The 18,951-nt window shown below is 39.0% G+C and overlaps 1 pseudogene; it reads right to left on the bottom strand.

Moving 5' to 3' along the window:
* Positions 1-2,606: 2,606 nt before the first annotated feature.
* Positions 2,607-14,297, bottom strand: LOC123575484 (uncharacterized; annotated as a pseudogene).
* Positions 14,298-18,951: the final 4,654 nt, after the last annotated feature.

The raw sequence follows: 18,951 nt of genomic DNA on the forward strand, positions 1-18,951 counted from the left end.
GCACCATGTTGCCTGTTCCTTTACTGTACACGTGGTTGACAAAGAAAAAGGAAGATGGAGCCTCCATGTTGAACATGCCTGGCTACCAGGGAGCCATTTCCTGTTGGCATAGCTGCCAGCATTTACCTGTGCAAGCTTCTGCCTTGCTTTTCTATGTCTGCAGCTTGATTTTTCAGGCTGCTCTTTATTAGAAAAGAAAAATCAAGCTGCCCTTTGTTAGAAAAGAAATTATTTGGGGGATGCTTTTTATTAAAAAAATGAGAAACCTTACTGAGGACTCTCTTACCTCCACTATTTGTCTAAATAATTTCTTTTTAGCTCCTGTATCAATATCTTTTATGATTTTAGTTTGCATTCTTTTAATCAATAGTGATGTTGAACATTTTTCATATACCTGTTGGCCATTTGTTTGTCTCCTTTTGAGAAATGTCTCTTCAGATCCTTTGCCCATCTTTAAATCAGGTTATTTGTTTTCTTACCATTGAGTTGTTTGAGTTTCTTATATATTTTGAATATCAGTCCCTTTCAGATGTGTAATTTGCAAATATCTTCTCCCATTCTGTAGGTTGCCTTCTCAGTCTGTTGATTGATTTTTGGTTGTGCAGAAGTTTTTCAGTTTGATGTAATTTCCTTGCCTATTTTCAATTTTGTTGCCTGTGCTTTGGAATTCATAGCCAAAAAATAATTACCCAGAAAAACATCATGGAGCTTTTCCCCTATGTTTTCTTCTACAAGTTTTACAATTTCAGGTCCTACAGTTAAGTCTTTAATCCATCTTGAGTCAATTTTTGTATGTGGTGTGAGAAAAGGGTCTAATTTCATTCTTCTGCAGGAAGATACCCAGTTGTGGAAGAGATGGTCATTCCCAGTTGTGTGTTCTGGTACCTTTGTCAAAACTCAGTTAACTGTATATAAGTAGATTTATTTCTCTTCCATTCGTCTATATGTTGTTGATTTTGCTTTAATGCCAGTACCATGATGTTTTGATTACTATAGCTTTATAGTATGTTTTAAAGTCAGGTGATACGCTACCTCCAGCTTTGTTCTTTTTGCTTAGGATTCCATTAGCTATTCCAGGTCACTGTGGTTCCATATGATTTTTAGGGTTATTTTTCATATTTCTGTGAAAATATCATTGTAATTTTTATAGGAATTTCATTGATTATGTCAATTACTCTGAGTAGTATGGACCTTTTAACAATATTAATTCCTCCAATCTGTGAACATGGAATATCTTTCCATTTATTTGAATCTTCTTCAATTTATTTCATCAGTGTCTTACAGTGTAGTTTTCAGTGTATACAATTTTCACTTCCTCAGTTAAATTTAGTCCTAAGTATTTTGTTATTTTTGATAATATCATAAACAGGATTATTTTATTAATTTCTTATTTGGATAGGTCATTATTGATGTACAAAAATTGGTATACAGAAATGAAACTGATATTTGGATGTTGATTTTTTATTCTGCAAGTTTTCTGAATTCATTTGTTGTAAAGTTTTTTTAGTGAAGTCCTTAGGGTTTTCTATATAAATGACCATGTTGTCTGCAAAAAGAGACAATTTAACATTTTCTATTCTGACTTGAATACTTTTTACTTCTTCCTGTTGCCCAATTATTCTGTCTAGGACTTCCAGAACTATGTTGACTAGAAGTAGTGAGAGTAGGCATTCAAGTCTTGTTCTTGATCTTAGAAAAAAAAACTTGCAACTCTTTCCTGTTGTGTATGATGTTAGCTGTGGCTTTGTAATATATGGCTTTTATTGTGTTGAGGTACATTTTTTCTATCACTAATTTATTGAGAATTTTATCACGAAAGGATGTTGAGTTTTGTCAAATGCTTTTTAAGCATCTAGTGAGATGATTATATGGTTTTTCTTCTTTATTCTGTTAATATGGTACATATTATATTTATAGATTTGTGAATGTTTAACCATCCTAACATCCCTAAGATACTTTTAAAGTGTTGTTGAATTCAGTTTGCTGGTATTTTCTTGAGGATTTTTGCATTTATGTCCATCAGCATTAAGGGCCTGTAATTTTCTTGTTTTGTCCTTATCTGACCTTACTATCAGAGTAATGCTGGCCTCTTAAAATGAGTTTGAAAATATTCATTCTTCTAAGTTTTTTTTTTCTGAGAAAGTTTGAGAATGATTGATATTTGTTTGTTAAATGTTTGATAGAATTCAGCAGTGAAGCCATCAGGTCCTGGACTTTTCATCGATGGGAGACATCTTATTGCTGATTCATTCTCATTACTCAAAATCAGTCTGTTTAGATTTTCTGCTTTTTTGTGATTCAGTCTTGGTAGGTTTTATGTGTCTAAGGATTTATTCATTTCCTCTATGTTATCCAATTTGTTGGTGAATAATTGTTTGTAGTCATCTCATGATCCTTTATATTTCTCTGGTATCCGTTGTAATGTCTCCCTTTCATTTCTGATTTTATTTTTCTTCCTTTTTTTCTTAGTCTAGCTAAAGCTTTGTCAATTTTGCTTCTTTTCAAAAAACCAACTGTTATTGATCTTTTCTACTGTTTTTCTAGTTTCTAATTTATTTCTGCTCTGATCTTTGTTATTTCATTCCTTCTGCTAACTTTGGGCTTAGTTTGTTCTTTTTCTAGTTCTTTGAGATGTCAAGTTCAGTTGTTTGCGATCTTTCTTCTTTTTTAATATCATTATGTGTTTCCCTCTTAGTACTGCTTTTGCTGCATCACATAAGTTTTGGTGAGTTGTGTTTTGTTTTCATTTCTCCTATTTTCTATTTTCTCTTTTGATTTCTTCTTTGACCTACTGGATGTTCAGAAGTATGATGTTTGATTTCCACAAACAGTCTGCATCACTTAATGACACGGTTACATCCTGCGAAATGCATTGTTACGTGACTTTGTCATTTGTGCTAACAAAATAGAGGGTACTTACATAATCCTAGAAGATATAGCCTACTACACAACTAGGCTATATGGTATAGCCTATTGCTCCCAGGCTACAAGCCTGTAAAACCTGTTACTATACTGAATACTATAGGCAATTATAACACAATGGTAAGTATTTGTGTTTCTAAACAAAGAAAAGGTAATGTGTTGTGCTGAGTCACTAGGCTTCTGCCATGCCACTAGGAAACAAGACTTTTTGAGCTAGGTTACAATCTAATGAGACCACAGTGGTATATACAGTTAGTCCCTGATGGAAGTGTTGTTATACTATGCATGACTATATTTGTGAACTTTCTAGTTTTCCTCCTGTTGATTTCTAGTTTCATATCATTGTGGTTGGAAAAGATACTAGATGATTTCAATTTTCTTAAATATGTTAAGACTATTTGTGCACTGGATGGGGTGATGTGGTTCCTATTCTGATTTGGGCATAGTCTACATAGTCTAGGTGCAGCTACATCAGCTGAAGGCAGTGATGCTGAAGACTGCAGGGTCCCAGTGGCCAATGCTGTTATGTCCACAGCAATGAGGAAAGCTGTTGGGGTCTTAGGTGGTGAAGACTGCTGAGGTCATCCTGATCTGTTTTTCTCCAATAGAGGAAGTCTTAGAAGAAGGAATCCCTCTTGGTGCCAGGTATACCTCACAGGTGTGCTTATATGATAGGGACACTGTCTGATGCATGGTGCCTATGGAGCGGCCAGGAGGCCCATGTCTAGAACCAGGCTTTCATGGAGGTTCAGGCCTCCTGGGTCTGAGACAGCAGAGGCCCTTGTTTTCAGGGTGCAGGGCCTCCCACTGCCTCTATGGTAACGGTGTATGAGGCATGGGAGCTTGTTGAGCAGCAGTGAATTTAGTGTCTAGAGCCTGGGCAGAAGCAGAGTTACAGCAAGAGGTGCAGAAGCGCCTGCTGTGGATTAGCTCTGGTGTCTAAGGATGGAGATGGGCAGGCTCATAGGAGCCAGGATCTAGAGCAACCACCACTTGGGGTTAGAGTATGTCCAAGGTTGGCAAGAGTGGTTGGTTTGTCCCAGGGTAGCACAAGAGCAGTTCTTTCTTGGGAGTTGGGGAGTGCAGAAATATCTCCCTCACCCAAGGACTCAAGGTGGCATTGGCTGTTGGCTACCTCAGTGGTGAAAGCTGCTGGTATCTTTCGTGGCACAAGCTACTGGGGTCCATATGCTTCCACTAAATACTAGCAGGGAACTAAGGAGTTCAAGGCTGCCATGGGGCTGTGGAGGTCTTAGGCACAGAGATCACCAGAGTCCCCTGCAGAGCTGGTCTTTGCGGATGTGCTAGCAACCACTGCAGGACCAATAAATAGCCCTTGTCCTTTCTTGTTTGCAGCCGTCTCCAGGAGTCTCAGGTATGCTATCTCCACAGTGATCCTTTCTAGGAGGTTATTCTCCATTTTTTGCCCCACCATGTTGCTGCAGTTTCTTAGTTGAGGAAATATTCCTGCTCTCTTGCAGCTTAGGGCCTATTTGGAAGAATTGGCCAAGTTAGACCTACTGGAGTTATCTCCTAGGATTTTATATGCTAACAGTAAGAGAAATACTCTTTCCTCTCAATTGGGAGCTATAATTACACTATCCTGGAGTTCTCATCAGTCTTGCCCTCTGCTATGTGGAGGCAACAGAATAAAGAGGTCAAGATGGAAGCTGAAGAAAATGGTAGTGGCCACAAGATCAACAGTCTTTAAGGCTGATTTGATTCCCGAGACTCACCCCTGTGTTCCCAGTTACAAGAGACAGTATGGCGCTCCCTGCCTTTTTGTCTTTAACCTACTTGTCTAACACAGACTTCTTCTGGTTGGCATTAGTAAGCGCCTTATTTTCTTCTCTTCTCTTCTATTTTAGAAGATGGGATCTAGGAGTCCTGGAAGCAAGAGACTAGAAAGGAAATTCTAAGCTTAAGTGCATGTTTTAATTATTCTTTCCTGTAGCAGTATGTTCTCCAACTATTTTATTTACTTATATAATTAATTCATTCAACAAATATTGAGCAACTGCTATGCACCAGGTAGTCTACTAGGTGCTGAGGATACAGCAGTAAACAAAATACATAAAATTCTTTACCCTTAGGGAATGTGCTTTCTAGTTACTTTACCATGATTATTGCATAGTTAACTACTGGTGATAAGAAAATTAATCATTAGAAATTCGTCCCTTGTTAATTTGGCATCCATATGCATATCCTTAAGAATTGTGGAGCCATCCCAAAATAAGGACTCTGAAGATGGATTATTGTGCTGCTTGCTCAAAGTTGTGATTGACTCCCCAAACTTGCCTGCTCACTCTCCCAGCAGACCAGCTGGTATGAGGGGCCCCAAGCAAGAGAGGTTTTAAGGATGCAGACTGGCTGATGTAGGTTATGCCGGTCTTTATCTCCATTGATGTGGGCTCATGTTTCAGGCAGATGGGTAGTTCTTAAGGTAGCAAATCCTTTATGGAGAGAAAACTTGACATTCAGATGGTTGCTTTTAAATGTTTATACATTTTACATTTATTGATAGATACCATAAATAATATCTGATAGATATCATAAATAACTCAACTGGTGTTGGTTCTTTTGCTGGTGGGGTGACTGTAACCTTCATGCCAAGATTCTGGGCCATACACAGTCTTGCCTGAATTGGGTTGCTGTAATTTCCAATGATGGTAATCACAGGTCACAGTCATACTAAAAGACACCCGAAGGGATCTCCTGTATTGCAGACACACCCTTCCTTACCTCCATTATGTAGTAGTAGTCCAATTTCCCCTTTGTAGTCAGGATCAATTACCTCAGCCAGAGTCATAACTCCTTTCTTAGCTTGTTGACACAGAGGCACCAGTAGCCCAAAGTGGCCCAGTATCAATCTTAACTTCCAGTTCAGTTGGAATCATTGCTGTGTCTCCTGGTGGAATGATTCTTCTCTCCGAAATTATGACCTCCATGCCAGCAGAGCACAAAGTCATGGGAACAGGAAGCAAAAATTTTGCTACTGGGTCACTAGAGATAATGGTGAGTGGTGATACTCCCATTTCCACCCCATAATTCCTGGACCCATGAATCCTGGCTATGGGAAAAATAGTATCAAATCTTGGACATTAATTCAGAGCATATACACCCTTCTGTTGAACCTTGCCCAAGCCCTGCAAAGTATTGTCACCTACCTGGTGCTGCAACTGCAACTTCAAAGGACTGTCTGACTGCGAGATAAAGCTAGCTACTTCAGGATGATGGGGAACATGGTAAGACCAATGAATTCCAGGAGCATGAGTCCATTGCTACACTTCTTTGGCTATGGAGTGAGTTCCTTGGTCAGAATGAATGCTGTGTGGAATACCATGACAGTGGATAAGGCATTCCGTGAGTCCAGAGATGGTAGTTTTGGTAGAAGCATTGCATGCAGGGAAGGTAAATCCATATGAGAGTATCTATTTTAGTAAGGACAAAATACTGTCCCTTCTATGATTAAAGTAGTCCAATGTAATCATCCTGCCACCAATGTAATCATCCTGCCATTTTGTAGCTAGCTGATCGTCCCAAGGGCATGGTGCCATATAGGGAGCTCAGTGTTGGTCTCTGCTGCTGACAAATTGGACACTCAGTGGCTGCTATAGCCAGCTCATCCTTGGTGAGTGGAAGTTCATGTTGCTGAGCCCATGCATAATCTCCTTCCCAGCCACCATGGCCATTTTGTTCATGAGCCCATCGGGTGATAATAGAGATGGCTGGGGAAAGAGGCTAACTAGTAGTCACAGAACAGATCACTCTATTCACCTGTATCCACACACCTCTTCCCCAAATTTCTTCATCACCAATTTTCCAATCATTTTCCTTCCAATTCCATGATCATCTGTCCAAACAGTTGGCTACAGCTCATAAATCTGTATATAATCACACATCTGGCCATTTCTCCTTTCAAGTAAAGTGCACAACCAGCTGCACTGCCATATGTTCTGCCCACTGAGATTTCCCTTCACCACTGTCCTTCAAGGATGTCCCAGAAAGGGACTGTATTGCTGCAAGCTGTCCATACAGAACCATCTGTAAACGAGGCCCCAGTCTTCTCTTTCTCTGTCAATTGATTATAGAGTACTCTCCATGAGGCTATAGATGCAGGCTAGGAGAGAGAAGGCAATGTAGCAGGAGTGAACTATGGGCATTTGGGCCACTTCATATAACTTACTTATACCTTCAGGACCTGTTCAAGCAGGATCATATATAGACCATTTCCATTTAATAATGAAGTGTTACTGTGCATGCCAAACTTAACAATATGGTGGGTCAGATAACACCCAATGTATAATGGGCAGCTCAGGTCACATGGTAACTTGACAGCATAGGGTCAAACATTTAGTATCAACTGAGGCCCAGCACCAGGCCAAAAGCTGTCTTTCAAAAGGAACGTAGTTATCTCTGGGTGATGGCAGGACCTTGTTCCAAAATCCTAAGGGCCTCTGCTGCAATTCACCTATGAGGGCCTTCCAAAGGCTTCAAACAGCATTCCTACCTACCACTGACAGCTCAAGTACCATGGATCTGCTGGGTCTTGTGGCCCAAGTGGCAGAGCGACTTGCACAGCAGCCTGGACCTCTTATAGAGCCTTCCCCTCTTCTGGGCCCCACTCAAAACTAGCAGCCTTCTGGGTCACTCAGTAGATGGACCGGAGTAACACATGCAAGTTAAGAATATGTTGCTCCAAAATCCACATAGGCCCACTAGACATTGTGCCACTTTCTTAGCTGTAGGAGCAGCCAGATGCAACAATTTATCCTTCCCCTTAGAAAGGATATCTTGACATGCCCCATACCACTGGACCTCTAGAAACTTCACAGAGGTAGAAGGTCTCTGAATTTTAGCTGGATTTATTTCCTATCTTCTGACACACAAATTTCTGACCAATAAATCCAGACTGGTTGGTACTTTATGCTCACTAGATCCAATCAGCATAACATCATCAATGTAATAGACCAGTGTGATATCTTGTGGAAAGGGAAGGCAATCAAGATCCTTGAAAACCTAATTGTGACATAGTGCCAGAGGGTTCATATACTTCTGAGGTAAAACAGTGAAGGTATATTACTGGTCTTGCCAGCTAAAAGCAAAGTACTTCTGGTGGGCCTTACGGACAGGAATGAGGCATTTGCGAGATTAATAACTACATACCAGGATATGTGTTCATTTGCTCAAGCAATGAAATGCCATCTGGTACAGCAGTTGGAAATGGGGTCACAATTTGGTTAAGGTTACAGTAATCCACTGTCATTCTCCAAGATCCATCTGTCTTCTTTACAGGCCAAATAGGAGAGCTGAATAAAGATGAGGTAAGAATAACTACCCTTGCATCTTTCAAGTCCTTGATGGTGGCACTAATTTCTATTGTTTTTGATTGACTATTTTCCTTGGTAGAGGTAGCTCTAGTGGCTTCAATTTGGCCTTTCTCACCACACTAGCTTTCACTCCATTAGTTTAGGAACTAATATGGGGATTCTGCCCACTGCTAAGTATGTCTGTGCCAATTATACATTCTAGAATTAGAGAAATGACCACAGACTGGGTTTGGGGACCCACTGAACCCACTGTGAGGCAGACCTGAACTACAACTCCATTGATCACCTAACCTCCAGAAGCTCCTACTTTTGCTGAAGAGCCACAGTGACATTTTGGGTCTCCTAGAATCTGTCAGTTCAGAGTCAGTGTCCAATAGTCTCCAAAGGTCTGATTATTTTCTTTTCCCCAGTGCACAGTTACCCTGGCAAAATATCATAAGTCTTTTGGGGAAAGCTAAAAGAAACATTATCAGTACAAATTTTTGGTGTACCAGGGTCCTTCCTGGAGGGTACCTGGTCTCCTTTGCTTTCAAGGGGTTTTTTAAACTGACTCATGTCTGGGAACTAATTGAGGGGCCGTGATTCTCTGCTTTTATTATTGGAGTTAGACTTTTTGTTTGCTTGACCTGAAAGTGTTCTGCTTATACAGTAAAGTAAGGATTTAGTAGGTTTTCTATCTATTTTATATCTAGGAATACCGTAATTGACTACTCAATGCCTTAGGTCTACATCAGTCAGACTATTCTGATTGTTGGTTTGCCTCTTCTATTCATTACAATAACTACATCCACCTTACTTTTGGTGTTGGGAACCACCACTTGGCCCCTACCACCCCAGATCCGATTATCCCCATTGCATGTAAGTTTTCCCATTGAGTGACAGTGCTTCTCACCATAAGGTCCGGCCTACAGAAAAGTGCAATCACAGAGCTCTTCAGGGATGCTGGAACTCCCCTTACAAATCTGTTTCTCAAAGTATTTGTGAAAGATCTATCTGGACCTTCCTAGTGTGGGTCAGTAGGTTTTACTACTCTAACTCCACTCTAGCATTACAGTCTCCTTAAGCCTGAAATCCCTTCCTTTGTGTAAACCAAACGGAGATGAGGCTTATCCAACTTGCCCTCAGTGGGTCATCTTTTGATCTATGTTTCAGCCAACCAACCAAACAAACTGTTACTGCCTTTACTAACTTCCTGAGCTGCAATGTTACATGCAGAATCTCTGCTTAGTGGGGCCGTATCAATAAATTCAGCCTATCCCACTATTCCTTCCATCATTCTTCTACACCTTTAGTACCCATTTCCATATGTTTCCCCCCTTTTCTGCTTATATAAATTAGAAAACTCAAGTAGTTCTATCAGATTATAGGGCACCTCCTCATGGGTCACACTCTCTATATCACTTTTAGGGGCCTGCTGGGTCTCAAGTCTAGTTACAGGGATAGAAGCAAAGAGAGATGGTGGGCATGAGTCCTGAGGAGAATCAGCATTGTCTTGCCTGGCAACTGCTTCAAGGGAGGCCACTAACCTTTTCCATAGGCAATGCACAGATCATCCCTTCAGAAAGAGATGGAAAGGCCAATACCACTGGGAGTGAGAACACCACTGCCTTGGAAGGTGGGGAGACCACTTCCACTGGCAAACAAGACTCATGAGGATTTAGGAGCTCAATGTCCCCAGCCTCATCAGAGTCTTCTCACACATCCCCATCCCAACTTACAGGATCCCATTCTTTCCCAACCAATGCCCTCTCTTCAACAGCAGATACCCTGTGAGGCTGGGAGTTCAACTTTTGTTGTAATGCAGATAATTGCATGACAAGGGCTTGTGTTGATTTTCAGCAATTTCAGCCCTTTCCTACAGGAAAGAAGATTCTAACTCAGGGCACATTCAGAAGCTCTTAGGCTATTTATACATAGCTGCAGCTGGTAAATCAAATTCATAAGCTCATCCTTTTCTTTCATCGCTTCGTCCAGCAACATTAGAAGTAACCAACCAATATCATTATATTCCTTGGTTTTCCACAAATGTTCAAAATATCACATGCCAAGTCACCAAGTTCCTTGCCTTTTATGCATGGTGAATTAAAAGTATCAAATGCATTTATTCTGCATGTCTCTGTAACAGTTCACACCATTGACTAGGAGGCACTTTGTACTATTAGAAGTAGAGTCCTTAGCATTTTTAGGTCTAATTAGATAGACAGCCAATTCCAGGAAACTCCAAAACCAATTAAGAAACCTCATCCTTAAAATTCTATTTCTCTAGGACCATACCTGGTACCAAAATCTGTATTCATGAGGGTTCTCTGAGACACAGAACCAATAAGATAGATATAGATATATAAGAGGGGATTTATTAGAAGAATTGGCTCACATGATTATGTAGGCTGAGAAATCCAAGAGAGATCATCAGTAAGCTGTATACCATGGGATCCTGGTAGCATGGCTAAGTTCAAGTCCAAAGGCCTGAGAACCCAGGAGACCACTGATATATGTCAGCACACAGTCTTCCTTCTTGATACCTGTGCCCTGTAGTGTCTACGAAAGATGCTTTTAGTTATTCCTGGAAATCAGGATGGAGAATGTTTGTCGACAGGAGATCAACTCTGATGACAGAGTCACGATGTCAACCCTTCCCAGGCAAAATGAATTAAAATTAAATTTAAATTGAATTTTAAAATTAAGAGTGCAGTGTGTGGCCCCATCCTATGGATGACAAAATAGAAGAAAAAGTCCAAAAGGAATAAATGGAGGTCAGAGCATGGAGTGCAAGGCACTACAGAAAGAGTAGAGAAAAGTGGAAGAAAAAAAAGGAGGAAAAAGGCAGAAGCAGCATAAATGCATAGGAAGAGTAAAGTGAGAAAACAGAGAACAAAGGGTTAGGAAGCTGATAATGACAAACAGACAGTGAGTCCTTCCTAGTGTGAGTCAGTCACCTCCAGGACTGCAGCCCAAGAAGCAACAAGAACAATGCGTCTTTAGGAATGACAGCCAGCTCAACAAGAGAAGTCAACAGAAAAGTGTAACAGATGAGATGGAGCAGAGGGAATAGAGACCAAAACCCACTTCTCTGGCTGACCAGCTTTTGCCAGCTCTCTGGTCATGTAAGCACAAAATGCAGCATTTGTGCAAGTGCACCTGTATATATAATAGCTTAACATATTGTAGATTAATTTTGTATGATTCTTTATGTGTAAAGGGTAGAAAAGAACGAATTATTTTCATAAAACTGTTCATTCTTATAAAACAATTCCAGCAATACTAAATAGTAGAAGAAAAAAATGAGACAAAGACTTCATGACAAAAACACCAAAAGCAATTGCAACAAAAGCCAAAATTGACAAATGGAATTTAATTAAACTAAAGAGCTTCTGCACAGCAAAAGAAACTAGCATCAGAGTGAACAGACAACCCACAGAATGGGAGAAAATTTTTGTAATGTACCCATCTGACAAAAGTCTAATATCCAGAATCTACAAGGAACTTAAATTTACAAGATAAAAACAACTTCATCAAAAAGTGGGCAAAGGATATTGACAGACACTTCTCAAAAGAAGACATTTATGTGGCTGACAAACATAGGATAAAAAAGCTCATCATCACTGATCATTAGAGAAATACAAATGAAAACCACAATGAGATACCATCCCACGCTAGTCAGAATGGCAATTATTAAAAAGTCAAGAAACAACAGATGCTGGTGAGGCTGTGGAGAAGTAGGAATACTTTTACACTGTTGTTGGGAACGTAGATTAGTTCAACTATTGTGGAGGTCAGTGTGGCGGTTCCTCAGAAATCTAGAACCAGAAATACCATTTGACCCAGCAATCCCATTACTGGGTATGTACCCAAAGGAATATAAATTATTCTACTATAATGACACATAAACACATATGTTTATTTCAGCACTATTTACAATAGCAACGACACGGAACCAACCCAAATGGCCATCAATGATAGACTGGATAAAGAAAATGTGGCACATATACACCATGGAATACTATGTAGCCATAAGAAAGAATGAGATCATGTCCTCTGCAAGGACATGGATGAAGCTGGAAGCCATCATCCTCAGCAAACTAACACAGGAACAGAAAAACAAACACCACATGTTCTCACCCATAAGTAGAAGTTGAACAATGAGAACACATGGGCACTGGGAGGGGAACAACACACACCCAGGCCTGTTGGAGGATGGGGGGAAGGGGGAGGGAGAGCATTAGGACAAATACCTAATGCAAGTGGGGCTTAAAATCTAGATGACAAGTTGTTAGGTACAGCAAACCACCATGGCACATGTACACCTATGTAACAAACCTGCGCATTCTGTATATGTATCCAGGAATATAAAGTAAAATAAAAATTTTTTAAAAGAGAAAAAAATGAGACAGTTAAATCCCACCTACTGGAAATAAGCATTGTTAACACATAGTGGACATCATTTCAGATAAAACGGCTAAATCAATATCTCTCTACACGTAGATATAGATATTAACATAAGTAGATGTGTAACATATACGTACACACACATACACACACGCACACACAAGCATATATATCTCTCTCTACACATACTTACATAAATATATGCCACACACACACATAAAAGAATGCATGGTTGGATGAATAGAAAGATGTGCATATAACAATAGAAAAACAGAAAAAAATCAATGATGGATAGAGAGATGATAGAAGACAGACTTGCAAAATGGACTTATATTACCTGCTATTTTTAATAAAAAGATTTCAATGGAGTCCTATTATTTAAGCATTTATTTAACTTACATATGTACAGTCATACACTAGAACAGATAAAGAGAAAGAGGAAAATTAAAAATTTATATAACGCAGACAATTTAACTTACATTCACCTCACACAATGAGCATGAACGAGATTTTCATCTATTTTTCTCCATTCACTTTCAATAACAGTGTACCTCTTACAATGCAAGCATTTCACTGCACTGAATATGGGCTTTGGTATTTTAAAATATTATTTGCATAATATGACTTCAAAGACCACAGTAGGCATTAAGTTTATCTAGTAATCAACTGAAAAAACAGCAATCTCCTCCAAAGCTGGAGATTAAATTGGCTGTGTTGAGCTCACTCAGCAAGTGACTTTCACTGCCACGCACTTTTTTATGAGATTTTCAGAGAAAATTTTGACTATATTTTAATATTCACATTCAGAGATCATTTGAAAGCCTATGTCTTGAGCAAGATGCAATTCATCACTGTAGATTTTTTTAAAACTTACTAGAAGGTACTGAAGAGCAACTGAAAAGTTACTAAATCTCAAATTAATATTGATTTACAAGAGATTTTATTTACGAAAAGTTTCTGACATGGCTTGACTCTGTGTCCCCACCCAAATGTCACCTCTAATTGTAATCCCCACATACAGAGGGAGAGACCTGGTGGGAGGTGATTTGATCATGGGGGCAGTTTCCCCGATCCTGTTCTTGTGATAGTGAGGGAGTTCTCATGAGATCTGATGGTTTTAAATGTGGCAATTTCCCCTGTGTTCGCTCTCTTTCTCCTGCCAACTTGTGAAGAAGGTGGTTGCTTTCTTTTGCCTTCTGCCATGATTGTAAGTTTTCTGAGGCCTCCTGAGCCATGTGGAACTGGGAATCAATTGAACCTCTTTTGCTTATAAATTACCCAGTCTCAGGTAGTATCTTTATAGCAATGTAAAAATAGACTAATACAGTTTCCAAAACAAAACACATAGGGTTGTTTTTTAAACTGTGCTTAGGATTCCTTTTCAATTAACCTATTTTATTTAATTTTAGTTAATATTTATTAATGCATTCCTTTGAAAGACATGGAAATTAACACTTAAACTTTCTTCCAACATCCCTCCCTCAACTCACACTTTTTATTAGTTATATGATTATTTCACATTGCCAAGCCTTACAGGATTACGATCTGTCCTACAGTCATAATTCCCCATTTTTGTTTGGCCTCTGTTATCAAGCATTCCACCACTACTCCACGCATCATGACATCATCATTCATCTCTTTACGTTTGAATGTTGCCATCAAGTCAGTTTTTCAAGATTGGCTTACAGAGATCACAAAGTTTAGAATGTCTATTTTATAACTTACCATTTGTATTACCAAGTTACTGAGTTACTGGTAACTATTGTTCCATTATCTTTAGGCACTGAGTAGTGCTGTTAAGAAGCCCAGGCCAGGTGCGGTGGCTCACACCTGTAATCCCAGCACTTTGGGAGGCCAAGGCAGGTGGGTTACCTGAGGTCAGGAGTTTAAGACCAGCTTGTCCAACATGGCGAAACCCTGTCTCTACTAAAAATACAAAAAATTACCTGGGTGTGGTGGTGGGCACCTGTAATTCCAGCTACTTGGAAGGCTGAGGCAGGAGAATCACTTGAACCCAGGAGGTGGAGGTTGCAGTGAACAGAGAGAGCATCATTGCATTCCAGCCTGGGAAACAAGAGCGAAACACTGTCTCAAAAAAAAAAAAAAAAAAAAGAAGAAGAAGAAGAAGAAGAAGAAGAAGAAGAAGAAGAAGAAGAAGAAGAAGAAGAAGAAGCCCGAGCTCAAGACCAAACATATTTTTCCCTTGTACAGGATTTCATTGTTTGACTGTTGAAATTTTCTTTACTCCTAAAATTCAGTAATTTAGCTTATATATGTCTTACTATTAGTTATTATATTAAGGTATTTTTTGCTTTCTAGAATAAATTGGTATTTTTAATCTGTAATTTCATGTTTTTATTTAGTTCAGGAAAGTTGCCTTTTATTATATTTTTGTTAAATACTTTTGCTCCATGTCTAAATTAACATAATAGGCTTCCAATAAATATTCCTTTAATGAATAAATATGTTTGAATACTTTTCCTGTTTCATTTTTTTTGTTCTCTCCTTCAGGAAGTCAACTATATTTATATTGATGATGTTTTCTCTGTCTTCCAGTTTGATCACCTTTGATAATCTTTTAAATATCTGTATTTTCCATTTTGTTTTTGTGATTTTTGAAGCCTATCCAGCACTCCTATCTTTAGCTGTGTTTTCAGCGTTTACATTATTCTTGTTGCCTCTAAAGTATGTTTCATCTTTATAATCATTTTATTTTCTTGCAGTTCTTCCTTAGATTCTACTGGCACACTATTAACTTCCTGCTTATGTATTACATTTTCTTCTCAGAACTCTTTGAGTTCTTTTTAGAGAAAACATCATCATTTCTTTGAAAACATACAAACTTATTTTTCTGAGCTCTACCCTATGTTTTAGGGTAATTCTTTTTGTGATATATTCTCTAGGTTACTTCCTTAAAATGAAAACAATAATTCCTCTTTAAATGGGGCCAACTATTAGCTAAGGAATAATATGGGCAAGAGGATCTAAGGCCATTTACAATGTAAATTGAGGTTTATTGTTATGGGCACAGTCTTACCAAGTCTGCCACTACCTACGCGGTAGGCAAGAAGCTCTTGAGTATATATATACACATTTTAAGCCTACAGTTTTAATGAGAATAAAAGGAAAGAGCCATCTGGACACCTTCATCCACCTCACAGAGATGCTTGTCTTTAACATTCTTTGCTGATAAAACAAGGAAAACGAGATTGAAATATATATAGTTCCTGTTGTAGACTCAACACTCCCAGAAACAGACAGACCTTTGTCTGTCTTTTTCAAGTCTCCCACAGGAGCAAAAGTTCATGGAGGCAACACTTCTGCTCAGTGTTGTTCAGCATCACTGTGGAATATCTCCTCTTCCCAAGTGAAATACTGAAATGGTAATGCAGACAGTTGGCAAATAAGAAACCAGGAATAAACAAGGGCAAAATTATTTAGGACCAAAAGATGTGTAACTGAAATGGATGCTTGAGAAAAAAGGGGGATGACTCATGCTGCAAATTATGCAGGAGACAGAGTTAAGTGTATAAGAAATTCTAATATTGGGATTTAGAGTTTGAGTATGGCAGCATTTCAAATCCAATCTGTGCCACTAGTCAGACAATCAATTAAGCTCTGATTACCCACATTCATCCTCTTGCTCATATTTCCAGTACCTACACAGAACAGCCAAAAGCAGAGCAAAGATTCAAATCACAGCTTTGACTACTCTGCTCCTTCCCCCGTGCCTCCGCCTGCACCAGGACCTGAGGAGCCATGGCAAGGGCAACATAGATGTAGAGAGGGAAGGCACGGCTGCTGAGATCTGCCAGAGGGCAAGTTCACAGATGGAGGGACCTAATGCTTTGCCCTTGAAGCTTTAGTGCTGATGACAATTAAGTCTTTTCTATATTGTGGGTAGATGAACATGGTTTCCCTGCTCTCCATACTGCTCCTGGTGAGATGGATCTTAGACCATAAACACAGTGTCAGTAAGGCTCCTTTTTTAGAGATGCCATCCCTGCCATTGAAAATCACTAAACTGTAACTCCACAGGGGTATTCCTCACTTAGTAAACTGAGTCCTGACACAGCCATAGACATTCTACAAATCATTAGAACTGTAGGATGGGGCTGCAGGTTTGAGGAAAATCTGTATGCCTCTGCTCTCCTGTTCCTACCTCTTAAAGGTCGAGAATACACTTTGGGGCAGGAATACCACATAGATTGCAGGCTGGAGTTGTGGCCATTTTCTTGTTTCTTTGAATATAAACAGGCTTTTCTTTTTCCTATTTTTCATTCCTTTTATTGCTTTTTATATGTTTTAAGAGAAGAAAGAGGAGCAAAGATGCTTTTACGAGAACACACTTAACTAGAAACGCTATAAGTTTGATTTAAACATTTAGCATATTTTGATTACAATTCACAGTGTATGTGTGGAGAAAGTTTGGTGGCTCAGAGCATGGAGTCTCAAGTCAGTTTAAATCCTGCTTCTAACACTCATGAGATCTTGAACCAGTGATTTAATCTCTCTATGTCTCGGTTTCCCCATATAAAAAAAAAATGTAGGTAATAGGACCTTACTGATAAACTTATTTTCAGGGTTAAACAAAGTAACTCATTTTAAACATCAAGCATATAGTAGGAGCACCAAAAAAGAACTACCATTTTTATAAATTTTCCTTAACTGTTCTCTTATTAGAAAATGCTGGTTTAAAAAACAATGAAGTATTGGTTGATTTGCCATATCTACATCTAGGTAGAATTTATTAATCACCTAATATAATTAGTCTTATATCCAAGTAAGAAAATACAGCATCCTTTTCCCCAGAAGGAAAAATATGCAACACTTCCCTGTAGTTCTATTCCACAAATGTATCAATGACAGGTCATAGCAACCTTTTATAAAAGTATGGCACTTTATAAGTCACTTGCATATTTATTATCAACTTCGATGCTTTAATAACACTCTGCACTCTAAAGCAAACATCTATTATTCCCATTATATGAAGATAAAAAAAATGAAAGTGATCTGTTTGAGATTTCACAGTAAGGGTCTCAAACTCGAACTTCTCTCTTCCTGTTCTCATTATGCCACACAGACCCTCATAAGAGGAACGCAGCAGTGCTAAGGAAACAAGTCATCCTCTCCCTCCCTAAAGTGCTGGAGGAAATAAAACACCGAAACAGACACGGCCCACATGCCTCTCCTCTTTATAATCATGCAACTTAGGAAGGCTTAGAATAAGTTAATAGACATTTTCTCAAATCCTATTTGAGGAAGGAAGAAGGGAAAGAAACAAACCCTACTTCTGTCCTTAAAAAGCTGATAGTCAATTTTAGGCTTTCACAGACCTGAATGATGTAATTTAAGAATTTTATTTTATATAATCTTTGTGGAACCAACCTATAGCCATGCCTGACATTATCAATTCTCTTCAAACTTCCCCCTGGTACCTGAAAAAAAAAGGACAAGGCTTGAAGAGATGGCAAGAAGAGATATTAGAAATGGCAGCCTACAAATTGCTCAATGTCAGGCTGTCATTGGAAACTGAGAGCTGTGATACTCATGGGTAGCAGCTGAGACTGGCTGAGGCAGTGCTGCACATGAGGTAAAAAGAGTGAGCTTTATTAACTGGACTTTCCTCCTTGGACTCCAAACCTCTTGATATCTAGAGTAGGTTGAGTATAGACCTAGAGCAAATATGCCAGTCACAATCATTGGAAGAGTTCTTTAATACATGACTTTACAAAGATGCCAACAATTTTATAAGAATAACTGATTCAAGTTGTAATAAGATCTGCATACAGTTTTACAGTTGTTAACTTCAGCATATGGACCCGCAGAAAATATTTAAGTAGATTTCTCCCAAAAAGATGTTCTCTCTTGCTCTTCTAACCCTGTTTAGTCCATGTACCTAAACTAATTCATTTCACAGCAGAGAGGAAGTTTTAGTTTCCTAGCTTTGGGTCAAGAAGCATAATTCCCAGACTGAGTTTGACAATAGCCTATCACTGTTAAACATCCTCCAAAGAGGCCAGCACTTTAAATGTATAACTGTCCACTAATCGTGCTCATTAATCAGGAAGACCAACTACAGACCTTAAGAGAGAAAAACAAAATAAGGATTCCTAATAAAGAGAGAAGATGGTTTATTTCTCCAGGCCTCAAGACTAAAACAGACTTTACTTGGCCATTGAAGAAGTAGCTTGGGCTCTAGAGTAGCACAGGCTGCAGTCACTGGAAAGAAATACCAGCCCAAGCCCTCCCCAGTGCCCTCTGATTCTCAGAGTCCTCCACAGCTGAGCAACACAATGGAGTCCCTTGCACA

Source organism: Macaca fascicularis, chromosome 9, assembly GCF_037993035.2.
Source record: "Macaca fascicularis isolate 582-1 chromosome 9, T2T-MFA8v1.1".
Lineage (NCBI taxonomy): Eukaryota > Metazoa > Chordata > Mammalia > Primates > Cercopithecidae > Macaca > Macaca fascicularis.